This window comes from Oenanthe melanoleuca, chromosome 9, assembly GCF_029582105.1.
Source record: "Oenanthe melanoleuca isolate GR-GAL-2019-014 chromosome 9, OMel1.0, whole genome shotgun sequence".
Classification (NCBI taxonomy): Eukaryota; Metazoa; Chordata; class Aves; order Passeriformes; family Muscicapidae; genus Oenanthe; species Oenanthe melanoleuca.
The window spans coordinates 11881755-11887754 of NC_079343.1; positions in this window are offsets into that span (position 1 = coordinate 11881755).

The following is a 6000-nucleotide window of genomic DNA, read 5'->3' on the forward strand; positions in this document are numbered from 1 at the left end:
TAAAATATTATTTTTAAATAAATTATAGGAAAATAATTCAATCTTGAATGCTCAATTATTTGTAAATTTAAATGCTTATGTCTTTTGCTTAAAAACACAAATAATCCTCTCTTTAGTGTGGCATAAAGTCAAAAATATCTCTTCTCCTCTAACTCAAGGAAAGTCATACTGGAAGATCTTACTGGTATGATTGTTGTGGTCACACTAATGTGGTTCTGTAGTTGATCATACAAACTTCCTCAAAAAGGAAAAGCCAAAGATCCTGCCAAAACTTTAGGAAATGTCTGTTCAGCTAGCTGCCATAAGCACTTTTCTAAATCACTTGAAACGAACATAACCAGAAAAACTTTTAAAAATTATGAGAAATTCTGTTCTTTGACAAGATTTTATTTCCCCCCAGTTTCTGTGGATTGCTCAAAATTAAGGGAAAGGAAGAATTAAAAGCTAGCTGTAAAATCACCAAAATATAAAAATAGAGGTGAACACCAGGTATGTATAGTATCTTATGTAATTAGTTCTTTTTTGTAACTCTTTCTCAGACGTACCTACATTTCAAATACAGTTTGTTCCTGTAGTTTTTTACACCTTGATGGCTCTTTATATTTAAAGCTATTTAGCTTTCTTTCCAAGCACTGAGGGTTTCTGATGACATCATCAAGTACAAAAATAACATCAGAACCAACTATTTATTGTGAGAAGAACATGGTCTTCTGCAAGGCTTGCTGCAAATCTCTCCTTTCTTCAGCCAGTGTGACAATCTGATGCTTTTTTTCCTTGTAGTCTCTTATTTGTAACTGTTATTTTGCCCATAATAACTATATCTCTCCTCCCTATTTGCCCATCTTGCTCCTAGGTCAGCCAGACCTGTGTATTAAAAAATGCAGATAGATAAAATATAAGTGTTCATAAATGAAAAAACTTGTTCTGTCAATAGACCAACCTTAACAGACCTCTTTTATGTAAGTAATCCTCTAAAAAATGGAAAGATAGCCCAGATAAAGCACTAGAGAAGAGTTTCTGATGGCAATATTAAACTAGTAACTCTTTTTTGTTCTAATTTAAAATAGAAGTAGTGCATGACCAACACATTCCTTTCTCTTGAGAAAGTCTGAGTACATACCAATGGAAGAGACTTGGTGGCCAGAATCTGAGACATCAAAGGACTCTCCTCAAAGCCCTGCCACCTTTGCCACATTCCCAAAGCACCCACAAACAAGACAAAGAACAAATAACGACAAAAACAGGCAAACTTTGTGTGTGTTCATCTACAGAACATCAAATCCCATCTGTCTCCTGCAACACTGTCAAAACAATGAAAATGGAGGGTCATCTAGGATGATGACTGCTAGAAAACCCTGAAATACGCTGAAATCAGGCTCACCTACCTGCCTATTGTTCACTTAAATCTACTTCGAAAAATACCACGAGCATGGGGAATTTTTAAACTTTTATTCTCTTCTAAAAAGCAGGCCCAGCAAGCTTTCCCCAACAGCCAAATTTTCTGCGAAGTGAATGACCCACGGGAGAGGTTTCACAACTTTCACCCACGCACCTCTAGGGGAGGCAAACGGGTGGAAGAGCGGCGCCCAGAGCCGAGCCCCCAGCCGGGAATGAGGCAGGGGGGCACCCCTGAGCCCTTCGCTTTGTTTCCCTCCTCCTTCTCCCCTCCCTCGCCCCGCTGTGCTCGGTCCCCACCGCTCCGTGCCCGCACTCCCGGCGCCTCCAGCGCGCTGCCAGCGCCACCGCCGGGACCGCCCGGGCTCGCACAGCCGCCGAACGTGGTTCTGCTCTCTGTTCTGGCTTTGACAGCCTTAAAGTTCCTGCTCATTCCCGCACCTCCCGCCGGACGCGGGCGCACGTAGCAGAGGGATCCCCAGGGAAAGACGCGTCCCTGCGGATGCATCACTGGGAGTCACTGCGGATGCTCAGCCTCAGCGCCTGGACCAGCAACGCGCTTTCGTCCTTCTGCTGCATCCCCCCACTCCAAAATCTGGTTCGATTTTGCTCTCCCCTCATCTAGCTTCTCACCAGTTAAAAAAATAGAAAAGCATTACTTTTCCAGCTCTGCTTTCTCCAGACAGATTTGGCTCGCTCCAAAGCCGCTGTGATTAAACACACAGTAAATAGTAGTCAGACCAAAATTCTCTGAGCCTGTGACTTTTTTTGGTGCCAATAAATCCCACTGCACCTTCTCTTCAGCTGCCCTCAATTTCCTTGACTCTCTTAAGGCTGTCATGTACATCTGGACCTGGCTCCCACTTTCATTGCAATATTTTCATTCTCTTTCAGATTCCTCTCTGAAAAGCTGCAAGCCATTAAATCTACATGTTTTCTTAAATCTTTAGAGCAATTTAAGGATTTGATCACTTTTTTCCCCCACTTTTGAAATCCCCAGCCTGAAAAAATTGCCTTCAAAATGTCAAAAATATTGATGTGTAAGTTTTAATTTCTTGTCAAAGGGAAAAACTAAAGAAATATGAATACTGTAATACAGTTTTAATTTGGGGGTGGGGGGAATCATTTTTCTTGAGATATATAAGCTAAAACATTGAATGCTATCATTACTATTCTGCAATGCAGAAGTGAAAAAGCCTTATCTGATGATATGGAGGCAGCAAATCTCCAGTCTGTGTAATGTAATTTGGGTTTTTGGTATCTTTTTGCTCCAGCAGAAGATCTCTGCCACAATGTGTCCAGTACATCTGTGTTTTTTCTCATTTGAGCCAGAAGCACTATGGGGTAGGCACAGTCTTTCTTGACATATTTTTCTAAGTTGATTTTTTTTTTTTTTTTTTTTTTTTTTTTTTTTTTTTTTTGTGGTTCAAAATACAAAGAAGAGTGACATGGCAGATTCTGGTGATTTATTACAGAGGAATTTAGAGGTAGCAAATAATAAAAATGTATTAAATGGAGGCAACCAGGGGAGCATACTTGTGTGGTTAGAAGTCACTCTTTTTTCCTGCTCACCAGATCATCACTCTACACAGCCTCTGGGAGAATGAAAGCTTTTGAAATAAACAAAGTGCAGCTGTCAAAAGCAGAATAGTCTAAAGTGCAGAAATTAGAAGAGTAAATGGATCTGGAATTCCCACGGGGATAGGAAGGAGACCAAATGTGCATCTAGCAGCATTTGGGCTCTGGCCAGACGTGTACTTTGCAGCAGCCATGCCAGGGACAGGGATTGCTGCCCACTGTTCTTTGCTGCCCCTACTGATCTGCTGGCAGAGCGGGTTACCCGAGCACTCCCTGCCTTATCCCACTTCCAGGGAGCCCAGGTTAGCTCAGATAAACAGTAAGTCTTTGCTAATCTAGTGCATTTTGAAAAAATAGGTTAGAGGAAGCTTGTATGAGAGCGCTCCTAGCAGAGTGGAAGGGATTTGGGATTCCTGATAACCACCCAGAGACAGGCTGCGGTCACTAATATCTTCCACCAGCACAGCTGAAGCTGGAAGAACACATCTGTTCACCTCCTGAAGAGGACTAGATTTCTGGTCTGCTAATCTCATTTTCCACTACATATTCAGTCAAAATAGCTCCTCAATGGCTGGAGATGCCTCTGTGCTCGGTTCCTCCAGCAGTATTAATTTGGCAAAAGTAAATGAAGAGAAAGTGAAGGTTAGTGTTTGGAGCCTGATCCAAATAGGGTGTATAACCAGCATAAAAGTACACAGCCCTGCTGCATCTCATCCTTTGCTGCTCTTAATACTCTGAGTTCTTAAATCAGGCAGCTCCATGCAGCTTTAATTTAGTGAAGGGCCAAGCAGCTATGAATTAAGGAGCCATAGGGCTGAGCTTCCAGCAATCTGTTCTCTCCCAAATGTCCAATTAGAAGAGATAACACATTCAGAGATAAATTCCTGGCAAGAGCTGAGGATGAGATTTTGCATGTATCAACAATGTGGTCAACACTTTGAGAATGATGTATGAAAATAATGTAAGACAAAGATCTGAAATGTTTAAACAAGAGATCAGTTATGGGCCTCTCAGAGGTGGTAAAGGTAAATTATTAAAGAATTTATAATTACATTCATGCCTAATTATTAATAAACAAGGATAGCTAACAGATGCTGCAGCAGATTTACATTTCCTAAGGAAACAAGAAGAATTATGGAAGAAAATCAGGATCAGCAAAACGATTAAGTCAGGAAGCCAAAATACCTGTACATGACAAAAAAGCTTCTGTCAAAACTATTCAGGAGGAAAGAGGAAGCAGTAAAAATAAATAAATACATAAAAAGAGAGAGAGAGAGATTCCTTTTCAAACCTTGGAGGCACTAATAAATTGAAGAAAGCTGACACAATGCCAATGGTGAGACTGTTTCAACAAATTGAAAATGGGGATCAGATCCAAACCAGAATGTTCAATTCTTACTGATGCCATTCAAGTGACTTCACCACATGTTGAACATGAAAACAAAATGATACCTGTTTTCTTGAACATATGAATACTCCAGATCAGTGTAGTGAAAACTTCATCAGAGAAATATAAAATGTATTGCTTAGAAAAATTAACGTCAAAGCACAAAATAGAAATAGTGAAGAGTAAACTGGATAGAAAACTTTGAATAAGCAACAGTGGGTCAGCAGGAGAAATTCTACCCCAGTTGATTTTAGATCTGTGGAGATACCAGTACAATATTCAGCACTAGACTGTATGATTTGCAAAAAATGTGACAGAAACTACTGAAGAAATAAAGAATTGGCTTTGATTGTTAAGACAAGAGGTATTTGAAAATGGAGGGAATAATCATGAAAATATATTTTGAAAGATTATTTCTTGTTTATTTATGACCTGGAAAAAAAATCCCTGAAGAAATTACTGAAGTTTTCACAGAAACAGCTAATGAGTTTAACAGACAAAGATGTAAAGTCATAAAATAAATTTGTATGAAATGGAAAATAAAACCTAGCAATTAATTGCTGGGAAGCAGAACATTGTGGCAACATTAAAGATAAACACTTATTTAACATGAAACTATCAAACATAAAAAGAAAATAAATTGAATACAACTGAACTTCAAGTTCAGGATTTTTTTTTCCAATGAAGAAAAACATAAAACAGTCAAATACTCTCAAGGAGAGCCAGGGTAGCCTGACAAAAATGGCACATTAAAGTTACTGTGCAGTGCTCAGGAAGACAAGCCCAGCAGCTATACCTGCCCTTACTTAAACAAATGTATTACAATGCTGCATTTACATGAAGACAATTTAATCAATAAGATTACTGAAGTCACTTTTTTGTTCCTTGGCACAGACTGGCCAGGGTAGAAACAATGAAAGGCACTGGGCTTTAATTGACAGGTTTTAATCATAGTTCTACTACACTCAGGTCCTTCATATTCTCTGAGTACAATGTAGTGGCTTTTCACAAGAACACATTTAAAACTTATTCCAGAAGTCTTTGAAGATAATTTCTATTAAATTTTCATGTGATTTAAATACCTGCATTTACCAGATACTGTTTGCTACTCAAAGGATCAATTTCCTACTATGGTATTTTCTCCTTTTAAGTAAGAAAGAAATTACAATAGCCTTATAGTCACTGAAAAGCAGTATTTTCATTCCTTATGTATTAAATACTTGTAGAAAAGATTTTCCTAGCAGTATAAAACAAGTCTGTACATTTAACACTGATGAAAACTGTAAATCTCAATAGGAACAGTTTGATTTAGGACACAGAATACTTTCCATCCCCTAGAATTCATTCAGACCACTTCTTCTGTCATTGCATGCCAATAACCTATGTCCAACCACAAGATAAAAATCATCCAGTCTCCCATTTGCAAATCTCAAGTCCCACTCCTTCATTTACACCCAAAAATATCCTGCCTGCTGTTTCCTCCCCATCCTTTTGGCAATCGCCATGATTACATGCATGGAAAAACATTATTAGGAAAGTCTAACGGATTTTAATTGTTTGCATTGCAAATGTTTCTCCCTGGTGGAAAAAAAGCTCTAATCATATTGTCTCATTGCTCATCCTTTACTCTTCTTCCTGTT